Source organism: Gossypium hirsutum, chromosome D07 (assembly GCF_007990345.1).
Source record: "Gossypium hirsutum isolate 1008001.06 chromosome D07, Gossypium_hirsutum_v2.1, whole genome shotgun sequence".
Lineage (NCBI taxonomy): Eukaryota > Viridiplantae > Streptophyta > Magnoliopsida > Malvales > Malvaceae > Gossypium > Gossypium hirsutum.
In genome coordinates, this window is record NC_053443.1 from 50159047 (window position 1) to 50174779 (window position 15733).

The 15733-nt window shown below is 30.6% G+C and overlaps 1 long non-coding RNA gene across 1 annotated transcript; it reads right to left on the reverse strand.

The window, feature by feature from the left end:
- Window positions 1-4104: 4104 nt before the first annotated feature.
- Window positions 4105-5303, reverse strand: LOC107954873 (uncharacterized). The gene is made up of 2 exons (XR_001699729.2): window positions 5048-5303; window positions 4105-4928 (listed from the first exon to the last, which is right to left on the reverse strand). It is a non-coding gene; the product is annotated as an uncharacterized lncRNA (long non-coding RNA).
- Between the last annotated feature and the right edge of the window lie 10430 nt (window positions 5304-15733).

The window sequence follows — 15733 nt, forward strand, 5'->3', positions numbered from 1 at the left end:
AAAACCCCAAGAAAAACATACCAAAAGCTAGACTTAGAAATGTGCCAAAAGTATGAAAATTTTAAGTTGCTAAATTGTAAACAATTTATATCATGTGATTTTGTCTTTACTTAGTAAATCAAAATTAGTATCGTTTCAAACGATTTTGTAAGTTCATTAATTTAATTCCATTTATTTTTATATGATAGATTGTTAGACATGATAATATTCACTTTTGCATGACATAGCTTCGCTTACAATAGTGAAATTCATAGTTCAATAAAAGGTAAATGATATTCTTTCATTGACATTACATGATAGAAAAAAAGTAATATGGTCACGAATCATTTGTTCTAAGACGAATGATTTAATTACTATTTGTCAGTAATTGATTTTTTCATAAAAATATAATGATTACCATTAGATGAAATAAGATCGTATTGAGATGTTACAAGTACCATGCGAACAGTTCTTTTTAAAAGGATAGTCACATAATAAATTTGAATATAAATATTTATAAAAAAATAATTGATAATAGAGAGTGATAAAGAGATTTCATCCGGATATAAAAGTATAAAAAACAAAATATTTAATCAATTTAAAATAACATTATTTGATAATAAATATGAAAATGATAAACAAACACCAGAAAACAAAAAAAGCCCTTGAAAAGAAATAATAGCTCAATTCATTTTTTTTTATTTCTCAAGTTACCTGCTACAGCAAACTTAGTAACTAATGTTCTGCATTCTGAATTGTATTATTTTCAATATACACTAAAATTAATTAAAGTGGATTTGCGCTCCAAGAAATTAGTTCAACAGTCCAATCCCCCAATTTATCATCCATTTGATCAACTTGCTTCATCTTACATGTTATAATATTATTGTTGGGTTAAATTCTTCTATTAGTCTCTTTACTTTATAAAAATTATAGATTTAGTCCCTATATTTTAATTTGATTGTTTTTAGTTTTTGTATTTTTAAAATTTTTAAATTTTCAGTTCTTATCAAATGATAATTGTTAAATTCATTAAGTTAAGTTCTATTATTTTCAAAATCTAATATGTCAAACATATTATCGTATGTATAATGCGATGTCAACTAGTTATTTTCACATATTACTCACTTAAAATTTATTTAATGGATTAACTACTATTATTTGCATCAAGGCTGAAAGTTCAAAATTTGAAAAATATAGGGACTTAGAATGATCCAGTTGGAGAATATGGATTAATTCTAAAATTGTATGTATAGTACAAGACTAGTAATTGAATTTAACCAAACGAATCAGTATTAAAATTTCAAAATTCAAAAAGTATAGGGATTAAAATTGACAAATTTGAAAAGATAGAAACTAAAATTGATCAAATTAAAATATAGAGATTAAATCCATAACTCTCACAAAGTACAGAGACTAATAACAGAATTTAACCTTATTACCAGCTCTTTTATAAAATATAAAATCTATATGAATATAATATTAACACATTAAAATTTATAAAATACGATTATAACGAATAAAATACATCAACGAATTACAAAATCTAAGATAAACATTAATTTAAAAAGTTTTCTTTTTCTTTTTTAACATTAATCTCATTATAGATTCTTATCATATTTGCTATTTTTGATACAATGTCTAGAACTACCCATAGTCTCTCCCCAACCCTTAAATAGGAGGATAATGCACTTCAACGCACTCGAACACACGTCTTCCTATATTGACAATAATATTGATACTAATCAAGTTAAGACTTAATCAGTTCTTTTTATTTTCTTCCAAAGGAGTTGTTGAAAAGGTATAGCTAACAACATGAAAAACAAGATTTTAGACGTTGATATGCGAATGTTAAGATATCATTTAAGTTGTTTTTTTTTTTTTGTGCCTTTGTTCAGATCCGCAGCCAAACCAATTAATGAAACTGAAATCATTTTAGTCGATTCAGATGGTTTTCGTTTAACCGCAAAAGAACAAACATGCCATCAAAATACCAAAACGTAAAAGGCAAAACATGATAAAGATGTTTGGTTAAATCGCTTGAGAAGTCCTTGTACTATATAAATATAAATTGTTTGGTTAATGGAGGATGTGAAAGATTTGATATGGAAATTAATTAATTAGACAACTGGAATATAGCTCCATTGCATACACATATGTTTAGGGTTTTATAATGGGCCAAATTCCTTGAACAGTCCTTGAATTGATTTGCATTTGTTAAATAAATCCTCATGCTTTGATTTGTATTTAAATTAACCTTCATTACTAAACAGGTCTTTGTTATAATTTACTTCTGTTAAATAAAACTCCTACACTTTTTTTTTTAAGTTTAATTAATTATTTTTAGGTTAGGCTTTTCTATAATCCATTGAAAAATAATATGGTTAGTTATTTAATTTTTTAAGTATCATTGATAATCCCCTGATAGAATTTTTCAGTGTTGAGAATGATAAGAAATTATTTATGATTTCATGTAAAAAAAATTCAATTGTATTCTTGTAACATTATTCTTTATATACTTTTACTTTTAAAATTTTAAAAATTGCATTAATCAAAAAATCTAATTATATTTCCTACTTGATCTAAACCATATATCAAACAAATTTTAAACTTATTCAATATTTATTTTTAAAATACTTAATTTTTTAGTTACTTTTCCCTCTTTGTACGGTGTATCATGATTGGAAGAGATTGGTTTGTACTTTTTTTTATATATAATAAGCATCGTTAAAAAATTGATATGTGACTCTCTTTTTTTAATATTTAATTTTTAATATTTCACTATATTATGTAAGATACTTCTCAACCTCTTATTCTAGTTGTGAAATTTAAGCTCCATTTATTTGCAAGTAAAATATTTTTTGGAAAATGATTTACTTTTCTGAAAATGTTTACTTTTTTGGTGTTTGGATGAATCTGTGTAAAATATTTTTTATTGTTAGACAAATTTCTTAAGAATATTTCAGAAAAAACTGTTTCAAATGAAACTTACATTTGAGAATTTAATTGAGTTTATTTTACATTATTTTTACATATATTGCAACCACAATATCATTTCTCACCTCATTCTTATTTATCTATTTTTCACTGTTTTTTGGTTTTACACTTGTAATTTTCAAACGTTGCAGTTTTGAATATAAAAAATAAATATCCATTTAATAATTACATTACATGATTGGTAACTTATAAATACACTATTTTTAGTTTTTTCACTTTACCCATAATTATTTATTAAAATAATTTTATAAATATATATTTTTAATATAAAATATATTTATTTGAGAGTCTTACCTTATAACATCCACATACATGTTATGGCTTAGGTTTGGATAATATTAGACTTTGGATTAACAGGAACAAGAGAAGAAATTGATGTTGTCAAGTTGCACCATAGAAACTATTATATTCTCCTCCAATGTAAACAAACCAAAAACTACTTTTCTATTTATAAACCACTACACAAGTAGTGTGTATTTCTTTTGTTATATATATAAACACAACTCCGCATATATGAATTATCTACCAAATACTCACGAAAGGTTTTTAAGAAAATATTAGTTAGTAAAGCCATCCAAGAGGGAATATGCTACTAATGTGAAATGAGCAAAATTACGTAGTAAATATGTCTTCATGAGACTGTTGTATTTCTTCAAGAACCAGAAGAACTATTAGTGAAGGCACAATAGTTTATTGTCTCGACCCTCTGTATCCCCATACCTCACTATGCAATGAATAGAGTACATCAAGCAGGGGTTTATCCCTCCCCATAAATATATCGTACTGGTCTTTGCCTTATACAAATTTCCCGAAACACAACTTTGGAATTTTAATATTTGGAACTCCTAAGCTACCTGAAATAACAACAAGTTACCATGACTAAAGTGCATACATACATATATGAAAGTTTCTCAAGCAATGATAAGATAATTAATTGCTAAATATCTTTATTGATTTTATGGAGAGACAATCAGACAAAGTCATGTCAAATTAATGATGGGACAAAAAGGTTTTCTGGACTTTTAAAGTTATGAATGCATCTATCAGGCTCAAGCATTTCCAACATCTAATTTATGGCTTACATCTCAAAGCAAAAAATGCAAATTATCAGGCTTAAAGATCATAATATACACAACAAATGTAGTGGCCCTGCAAGGTCTGCATCATGCCATGCATGCATAGATACATTACATTACTACAAGTAAATTTACAGCTTTATCGGTCTATAACACGGTTGCATAATCAAAAATTATCAAACATGTCGGAGAGTGCATGTCCGAATCGAAGTACAAAGGCAAAAATATACAAGTTTCTTCTCACTGCAGTATAGTATAAACAAACTTCTATTGCCTGCAAAGGATGGAAGATGCTAACTCAAGCCTTACAACAGTGCATACATCACAAGGTGCATGCGAGCCAATGGCGCCTCAAGAGACATGAAACTTTACACAGTTAGAATCTTCACATTTACCCCAAAAGTTCAAACTTCAAACAACAGAAAAAGGTAGACGAACTAGCTTTTTATAGTGTCAAACATGTTGCAATGCAACAAAATATTCAGATTGATCTTCTCCGGTAAAACAAAAGGTTAGCATTTAGAGTTTAAAACAAACGAAAAATGAAAAAACAATTGGAAACAGACTATTAAACAAATGAAAAAATGAAAAATAATTTTTGATATATATATGCTAAATAAAAACCCAAAATGGCAATCGGTCTTGAATCCCAATCTCTTAACAATTCAAGAAACAAATTCCAATTCCAAAAAATCCCAGTCTCTTAACAAAAACAAAAAAAGGCTAATTCAAGAACTAAGCTTGAAAAATAACCAAAACCCCCAATTAAAATCTTGGTCAGCTTACCCTAAAAAATCACATAGAAAGAGAAAAAGAGAAACTCACATGTGGCCATGGAGAAAGCAACGAATTTACAGAGTAGCCAAAATACAATAACTTTGAAGAACAAAAATAATCAAGGAAATAGCCAAAGAGAAAAGCAACAAGTTAAACCCCATGAAGGAAATTTCAACTGCTCATTTACAAAGTAATCAAAATAAAAGATAGTGATATACCTTGATAGGATTGGAAAGCTAGATTTTTGGGTTTCTTCTAAATGCAGACTTGGTAAGGACGACGAGATGACGAGACTCAGATTCGAAGGTGAGGCCAACGAATAGAGATGATGAGGAGAGGCGGAGGCTGATGGACAGAGAGGAAGGAGAACGACTGCTGTGATGAGAGGGGAGGAAAATGGAAAAGTCTTACAGAAATAAAATCGGTAAGACCTTTTCCGTAAAAAGCCATTTCATTTATCCGTGTTTTAGAAAATGTTTTCTCGTAATTTATTTTTCACCAAACAAATACCGTAAAATACAGGAAATATTTTATGAAAAATATTTTATTTAAACAAACAGCGCCTTAAAATAATTAAATTAATTAATTAAACAAGTGGGATAGCTGCATTGCTTACACACAAGTGTTTGTTATTAAAATAAAATATGAACATGGAAGGATTTGAACCCCTAAGCAACATTTTTCTTGAGGTTTTATAATGCATGATGAAGTCATAAATGTTAGAATTGGAAAAAAAAAATTGAAAAGGAAGTCCTTTAAAAAAAACAATGTGAACTTGCACAAGTTAGTAATATGTCTTGTTCTTGCACAAAAATTGTTTAGTAAATTAGGTCCGTAATAAGACTTTCCATGAGCGTTATATTTTCCAATGCATTTCTTCTAGTGAGACTAATCAATACAATTCTTTCGGTTATATTATAATTTAGGGTAAAGTACAAAAATAGTTACTTTTATTTGTCTCATATTACATTTTAGTCACTTATATTTGAAATGTTATATTTTAGTCACTTACGTCATCATTTTGTTACGAAGTGGTCACTCTACCGTTAAACTCTGTCACCTCCCTAATGGCAATCCTACGTGGCAATCAAAATGAATTTAAAATGCCAACTTGGATGTTCATTTTTTGGGATAAAAATAGGTTTTTAATTAAATAAATTTAATTTAGATTGCCACATAGGACATCCAAGTTGGCATTTAAAATCCATTTGGATTGCCACGTAGGCCACCGTTAGGGAGGTAATGGAGCTTAACGGTAGAGTGGCCACTTCGTAACAAAACGATAACGTAAGCGACTAAAACGTAATATTTCAAACATAAGTTACTAAAATGTAATCTGAAGAAAATAAAAGTGACTATTTTTTTAGTTTACCCTACAATTTAATTCCAATAAATATAAAATAATTACATTATCATAATTAAGCGAATGTTTCAATCTTCAAGTTTTCTTATTCGAAGATATTTGTTTTTTTTAGAAGATTACATAAAGAAGGTCCTTACTAATTTTATTCTATATTGAAGACTTCATCAAGCTAAATTCAAGGAAATAGAGATTCACATTAATTATAATTAAACAAGCCATTATGTTCTTATTTAGGAAAAGACTTGTTTTAGTGTTATGTGAAAGGTTGAAAGCATTTATCTTATTCGAGCAAGAAACTTGCTTTAGTGGAAATTATTGTAAACAATTTGTTCTTATTGTTCAATTTGTAACTAAGTTGTCAAAGGGAAAGTCTTAATGAGGAGTGTGGTCTAGATTATGTATGAGAGTAAGGTTGCAACTTGGTGAGTGGTTGAACTTAAATTACATCTTGTACTAGGAGATTTATAGAAGATTACTCTTTGGGCAATACCTTATAGACATAGGATGATTCAAACTGTGTAACCAAACAACTGTATCTATTTCTTATTTTTATATTATAAGGTAAACGACTTAACGCACAAAGTGAAGATCCTATAATTGCTTTGTTGTAGAGACGAAAGGAATCTCAATCTTAAGACCCCTATGTCCATGGCTCAAATCATGCCTACTGGTAAGCACATATGAGAGCATTTATGCAAACTCCAAGGCCCTTAATACAATTTTTAATGGAGTAGATCCTCAAGAGTTTAGGTGTACCTCAAAGTGCACTACTACCAAAAAAAGCTTGGACCATTCTTGAAATTGCTCATGAAGGAACTAATATTTTCAAGTAGTCTAAGCTCTAGATGCTAACAACAAGATTTAAGACATTTAGAATGCAAGATAATGAAACATTGTTTAGGTTTTGTGCAAAAGCTATGCAACATCACAAATTAGGCATTTGTTATTGGCGAAGAGTATTCCAATACTAAGCTGGTCCAAAAGGTTCTTAGATACTTGTCTGAAAACTTTACAATCAAGGTGACTGCTATAGAAGAGGCAAAGAACATTGATACAATGATTGATGAACTTATTGGCTCGTTGCAAACCATTGAGCTTAATCTTGATTATATAAGGAAAAGCAAGGGCAAAGCAAGAAAAACATAGCGTTACTAGTTGCAGCCCCAATTGCATCTGAGGGTGAAGCTACCATTGAATATATGTGAGTGCAGTTAGCCCTTCTCACCCAAAACTTCAACAGGGCATTTAAGAAGTTGCCCATGAAAAACTAGAGGTTTGATGCAAATTACAACTCCAACAAAGCCATTTTAGGGTTTAAATAAGAAAATTCACCATATATTAACTTAAAACTTTACAAAAATTAGAAAGTTTAAAGGGAAAATTTCCCATTTTAGGAAGGCCAAGGCCAGTGCTTGCCAAGGCCATTGCAAGCACATGGCATTTTATATAATAAAAAATAAACATAATTACAAATTTAGCCTCAAGCATTTACATTTTTGTCATTTTGGCTTTTTTTTTTGGTTCTCAACCTTTAATTTTGAGTTAAATTGTCTCACCTATTAGAAATTTATTATCGCTGATGTGGCAATTCACTAATAATCCACTTGTACTTTATTGTTAATGTGAATTTTTTAAAAGGTTCTTTTTAATAACTTTTATACATTTTTTATTTTCTATGAAGTATATGTAAATTGTCACGTCAGCATCATTACAATTAACAGTTTGTTAGATTTTTTCATCCAGAAAAAAATAATTTGACTAAATTTTGTTAGGGGACAAAGTGATAAAAAATTAAGGCCAAAATGACAATTGTTGTAAACAGTAACAACTAAATTTATCATTATGCTTGGGTTCTCCTCCAGATTTATTCTGTTTATAGTTATTTTAAGTTTAGTTTGTTATTGGGTTAGTTATTTAGTTCAATGTGAAGGTGAGTTTGGTTCGATTATTTTTTTTTTTTGAGTTTTCGATTTGTCCACTATAATTTGGTTCAATTTCTTGTTTTTTTTTTCATAATAATTTTGCTTTTTAGATTTTTTAGACTTATTTTGACAAAATGAACTTTATTTTATGGTTTTTGGATATCATTTGATAATGTTTTAAAGTTTTTCATAAATATTTCTATAAAAATATTTCAAGTAAATAAATATAACCAATAACTCATATATTTATTTTAAAAAATGTTTTTATATAAAAATTTTAAGTTATTTTCCCCTTTTAAATAAAAATACTTATTTTCACATCATACAAAAATATTATAAATTAAAAATACAATTCAATACTATTCGAGTAACCATATTTTTTATAAATTATATTTCATATATTGTTTAAACACCTCGGTTCAAGTTTAGTGCTTGTAATGATTGATCCTGATTGAAATGATTGATATAGTTAAAACTTTAACATTGTAGGTGGATGCTAAGTGACCAAAAGGTAACTTCTTTGTGGAGGTTATTTTCAAAGATCCAAGATCCTTTTTATCTTCAGAAATAACCTTGTGTGGTGGTTGTTAATAAGAATTAGGCTCTTCCTCTTATTCAGAAGATAAATTTTAATATTAATGCATCCACAAAAAGAAAATCAGGACTGGCTAGGATTGGTGAGATTTAGAATGTGCTTGGTTGGGAGGAAAAGTGGATGGATGGGAGGAGGGAGTGGAAAAGTGGAAAGAAAATAAAATTCGAATATGCTTGGTTGAGAAGAAAAGTGAGAGGAAAGAAAATAGGAAAGATGATCATTTTTCATCTTAATGCATAAAAACTAATCCTTCCAAAATTGTAAAGATAAGATGAGAGAAAATGAGAGTGAAGAGTATACTAGTTCAAAATTATGTATTTTCAACAGTTTTATTTTCTTTCATTTTATTTTTCAACTCTACCAAGCAACTAACAACAAGAAAACTGTTTTTTCTTTCCATTTTTTTATCTTTACTACCAACTACACCTACGAAAAGAAAATTTATATTTTCCATCATTTTACTTTTTACCATTTATTTTTCCATCATTTCATTTTTTTCACTCTACCAAACAAAACTTTAATAAAATGATGTGAGATTCATTTTGTTTCCTATCAGTTGATTGTTGAGTATGATAGCCATTATGATGTGGATTGGATTTGTAACACCCTAAAAACCAGGTTAGAAAAAATTTGATTTTGAAGCCAAGTATGTTCATCATTCGATTCTGAGTTTAGATGTTGGAAATTTTTAACAAGTAAGTAGGTTTGGTTTAGTGGTCAAGTGTTCTAGGGATGTGTGTGAGGTTTTGGGTTTGAACTCTATTCCTTGAAATTTTGTTATTTTCTTTATCAAACCCTTATTCTTGACCGTTTGGCATAAGTTGTAATTTCGACCAACTAATGAAAATAATGAGCTTGCTGGTTTAATGGTTAAGTGTCTGTATATCCTCTAATATTGTGTTCGAGTCTTTATGTACACAATAGGGAAATGTTTTGCACAATTTCATAATTTAGTTATTTTCTTTGATTTTTTAAAGACAACAAGTTAATTAACTTCCGAATGAGATATTTGGAAGGTCCTCTCCTCCTTTATTTTTCTTTCTCTGTCTTCTCTCCTCTCTGATCAATGTTATTTTTCTTTCTTTCTTTCTTCTGCTCCATTATTTTATCGTTTAATCCTTCTGTATTTGTTACGTCAATTCCTTTGTGCGATTAATCTTCAATTAAATTGTAAATGCCCTTTATCAAGTTTATTTATTTGAGGTTGATGATAGTCGAAGTTACGTTTAGTTCTTTTCGTTCGGAATGGATTCAGAATTATGTAAGTCTTTGTCAGACGAAGTTCTCAAGAGTGACGTTTTTCCAACATTCTAAGTTGTGCTGGTGAATTGTCGGTAAGCGTTCTTCGTCAAAAGTTTAGCGTCGAGGGTTAGACATTCTTAGTTGAGTGTTAATGTATGCAATGATTCATCGTTTTAGTTGTTTAATTGATTATTGAATGCTTAAATTAGGTTCTGGGACTTCTCCATGTTGATTCTACTTCAAAACAAGACCAGGTGTGTACCAAAACCCTTAAATTCTATGAATTTTAGACATCCAAAAATATGGTTGGTCGTGTAACTCACTGTCCATCAAATTAGGGTTATACAGGCATGTGTCCAGGCCGTGTGTGGCGATATTAATGCAGGGTTCACACAAGCAAAGGACAGGTGTGTGTGTCTAGGTCATGTAACTTACTATTTATGGTTTAGGACCATACGGCTAGGGACATTGGTGTGTGCCCAAGCTGTGTGAGCCACACGGGCAAGGACATGGGTGTGTGTCCAAGTCGTATGGTATATGAATAGAATCTTGATCTTATTTTTGAGGCCGCGAGTATTGCCCAAGACACGAGTACTAACCTTCACAATGTATTTATGATCTGAATTTGATCGTAAGGGGACTATCTGATGCTCTAATACTGATATATGGATGATATATTCGATATCTAAACATGTTAGACTGATGATGAACAACTTGTGACATGTATGTATGTCTGTTATGTTTGAACCTAAGTGAGTAGGATCTATCAGAACGTAATGTGCTATTGTCTATGTGTGCGAATTATCCAGGTATGATCTGTATTCTGTTAAGTTTGTTGGTACATCTCTGCGTTACTCTGTTGATGAAAAATATATTACATCTGAACATGTTAGACTGATTGTTACTGATTCTGATTTATAACAGTTCATGTGACTTTATGGCAAATCTGGTATGATTTTTTTAGGTTTGATAAGCCTACTTTACAAAACATGGACTCCCATATTCACTGGTTCTGTTACTGAGAGATAGCATGACTTACTTGCTCATTACTTTGATTTTGCATATGCATGCCATGACACATTGCATGGGACTTGGATTGATGTGAAAGAAGAAAGTTTCTAGCAGTTTAATAATCTGCATTATCTGGTGGCTTATCTACAATTCAGTTCCGACAGTTCGACTATACTATAGTGGTTTGACCACATGTATTCGATCTGGCAGTTTTAACTGCAAAATACTGGTGGCACTATCCACAGATATCTGTTGGTGTGATTTGGTTGGATGAGTTCTGGGGAAACTCTATTTTGGTGTGTAGCGGAGTTTGAGTATGATGTTTTCTGATAAATCTGTATTCTGATCTATTTGAAAAATATAGCATCTGCATAACACACATTCTTTGTTCGGCTCTGTTCTGCTCTGCTCTGTTTTGCTCAATTCGTTATGTTCTGTTTCGCTTTGTTTTGCTCGATTTTGTTGTACCACTATTATGGGAACCTTTGTGATTCTCTAGATCTATTTCATACTAGATATAAAACTATCTTAAGTTCCTTACGTGAGTTTGATTTTTATATATCAAGAATTGTTTATTTGTATCTGAGTTTGGTTATGTGATGCTTGGTAGCTCACCCTTTGTTTTACCTTATTCTGTTCAGGTGGACATATGACTTAGGATCCGACGACGCTCGAGAGCTCGGATCAGCTTGTACTGTAATAATTGTGATTTGATCTTTTGGGTTTGTAAATGGTCCTTAGACTTTGCCTTGCTTTCCTTTTGATAATCTCGTCTGTATCGGTCAATTTCTAACACGAAACTATATAACCACCTAAACTGACAAAAATAAATATATGATTTTCAAAGTTAAAATCTCGAAAAGAAATCGATTTTCAATGCGTTGATGTAACTAGTCCAAGTTCGGCTTAAACTTTCAGGCCGGGTATGGGGTTTTACAGGATTCATAATCCTTTCAGGGCTTCGAAGAGACTAACGAAAGTGATGAGAGGCATTAGTTTCATTGGTAGTTCTAAAGACGATGAATGGTCATTAGTGAAAATTCCTAGAGTTATTAACATTGAATCAGATGAAGTAGATAAATTAGGTGGTTTTCATGGATAGCATGTTATGTCATTTTGCTTAAGGTCTTTATTCCCTGTATTAACTCATGTACCTGCATTTTAATTACTTAAAAAAACCTAGGCAACTATGGAAGAGTTTCAAAGGAGGGGATGTTTGTTTATTGCCATTAAATTATTTTTTGGCTTTTGATGGATTGATATATGATACTAATAAAGACTGCAGTCATGGATCTGACTACAAAATAGAAGCGGCATCTAATTCTAATTTTTTCGAGACTAAAGTTATGTTCCATTTTTTGACACACAGAATAGTCATACAATGCTACACTCAAACTCCATCTCCACTATCAGCCTCATTGATCTCCAAAACTTATAATAGTGCTCATCATCTCCTTCATCTTTGATCAATAAAACCATAACTTTTATTTTTTTTATTTGTGGTTGTTATTTTTTATTTTTTCGTGAGAAAGAAAAACAATTTAGTGACTTGAAAGCTAACATGAAAAAAAAGTTAACATATACTGATTTTATTGATCAAGATTATAAGTGAGGTGGTTGAAGGGTTTATAAAATAATCTCTTGCAGAAATAAATATTTGATAAATTTTGAAATATATTTTTTAATTTATATAACTCTATATTCAATTAAAAAAAAAGACTCAGGGTTCCTTTGGATGGGCGTTTACTTCCATTGTGGTGCGTTGAACTTTATTTTTGTCTCACGCTATAATATCACTACAGTACCTAATCTCACCGCCGTCGCTGTTTTACACTAACCGCAAATAAATGCACTGCATATTCAAAGGGACCCTTCAAAATTATTCTTTTTAAAACATAACAAATATTATCATAAGAAACTTTTTTATTTTTTTATATAAAATCTAAAAATACCATTTAAACTCATAATAAAGCTAAAAAATTATCCATATATAATGAGACTAAAATCATCAAGACTTCAATTTTACTATTTTAATTAGAAACTTATTTTTTTATATGTTTTTATAAATATAATCCTAATATACATATTTACAAATATAGTGTAGATTCCATAATTTAGCATGTACCCAACTAAAATACCAAAAAAGGCCAATTTTATAAAAGAATTACGAAAATGGGTTAATTTTGTTGAAATTTATGGAAATGGGCCAATTTTACAAAAATGCTCACTCTAGTGCCTCTTTCATGGGAAAATCAGTAAAGCGTCCAGCTCAGCGCTTTTCCCCCTAACCAGTAAAACATGTCCAGCTCAACACTTTTTTCCCCTTGACTAGAAAAATGCTTCCAGGTTAACGCGTTTTTCTTTTTTTTTAGGGTTTTAATTGTTTAATTAGGGTTTATGGTTTATTAAATTACGATTTTACTGTTTTATTTAATTTTTAAGTGTTTATTAATTAGTGTTTTAGAGTTTTTAAAAAATGATTTTATTATTAGGGTTTTAGGTGTGTTAATTAGGGTTTTGGTTTATTTTAGGGTTTTGGATTTTATTGTTAGGTTTTTAGTGTTTAAGGGTTCCAAAAAATAATTTTGACGAGATGGGTTCGGAGAAAATATCTCGAGAATTCTGGGATATCTGAAACGTTTTTGAATAACGCTCCAAGAAGGATGCACTATTAGCAAAATTACTGAAAGTGCTTCCAACTGGACACCTTTTTAAGTATTGCTGCTGATAGTGCATCCTACTTGGAGCCTTTTTTCTCTACAAATTTCAACCCCCACTATCCGAGGCATTTTTATAGAAACGAGTGGGATGCTATCCCTTCGACTATAAATGACCCATATTTCAGCCTCTAGTGGCATAAGTTGGAGCAATAGAATTTGAAGAAGTTAAGAAGATTAGAAGTTCGTAGGGAAGGTATAAGTTGGAGCAACGATACTGTAACACCCCTAACCCGTATCCGTTGTCGGAATAGGGTTACCGAGCATTACCATAAAAATGTAACATATAACCATACATTTATACACTAATATAAACATGGTGTAAACCATTCATTTACATGCATATTGTCCCTTAATCGAGCCCTCGAGGCCCTAAAAATATGATAAAAACAATTCACGATTAAATTGGAAACATTGGGAAAATTTAAGAAAAAGTTAAAAAATTTGGACTGCATGGGTCACACGGCTGAGACACATACCCGTGTATCAGGCCGTGTAACAATTGAAATAGGGACACACGGTCATATCCCAACCCGTGTCTATGCCTGTGTAATTCTCTGAGTTAGATCACACAGCCAAGCCACACGCCCGTAACTCTCAAAATAGCTCCATATGCTCGTGTCCCAGGTCGTGTGTTAAGCCGTGTAACAGCCTAACTTGCATGCCTTAAGCCTACAGAGGACACACGGCCTGAGACACAGGCATGAAATTGGCCAAAGTCAAGCCATTTCCATCACCAAATCAAACATGTACCTAAAAGCATTTTATGCACATAACTAAAGCATCAAACCTTACCAAAACATACATGAAATGACCAATTCAAAAGACCAAATCCATTAAACCAATATGCATACAAGGCACATCAAATACAATAATTCAAACACACCTAAACATACACACCTACCACATTTCAATCATACTCATATAATTCAATACCACTTCCAAAACATACCATAGTTATGATCATTAGAACTTCCATATAAAATATACCATTTGGTCACTCAAACATGCATCATATCTTAGCCATATTAACACATACCAATAAGGCACCAAAAGTACCAAAAGTACATCAACCAAAACAATATATACATGCCAAACTTTTCAATTAACATTCAACTAAACATCAAATACAAGTCCACCTATACATGCCATTATAACCTTTAATAAGTATTAAAAACTACTGATATAATTGTTGGATAGTGTGATAGACCTCTAACGAACTTCCAAATCAATCAAGCTTTCGATTATCTATAAAACATAGGAAAGAAAACTACATAAGCATGAACATAACTTACCATGAACATAACTTACCATTTCAACGCATAACATTAAGATTAAACATGATATAATCCAAACATAAGCTCGGCACAAGCCTAAGCACCATCAACAACACAAGTTAGTGCATAAACACATAATTCACTTGAAATATCATAAGGTAAGCTATTTGTACATGAACATACTACTTTTGAATTCATCATTTTCATGAACATAAGTATACTTTTATTGAACATATCCATTTTAATAATTTTCATAGATTCATGACATAGTTCATTTTAACACTTACCATTCATTTCTTTTTCATGCCCGTTGAACCATTTAGAATAACATTGGATACGCAGGAAAGCTCACACGAAGTGTGCTAAACATATAATCGTAACCTTTCTTTTACATTATTGCTCACACGAGCTGTGGGTCAAAATGTAAGCTACACAATGCTGCTCACACGAGTTGTGGAGAATCCACAACAAATGCAGGACCTCAGCCATTGGTAGGACATTCAAGATCAGCACCCGAAACATAAAAACCCTAATGACATGTCATTTGTATCCTACGAATTCCTAAGGTTCAAACGGGACTCGATAACCATCGTGACTTCATTAGATTTACATCATTTAGTTACATGGAAATAAAACATTAACATATAGATCAATATAACATTAAAACATTATTTAATCATACGAACTTACCTTGATGATTTGAGCATAAAAATAAAGTCGATCAATCCGAGGCTTTTACTTTTCCCTGATCTAAATTCGTACGAGGTCTATCTTGAT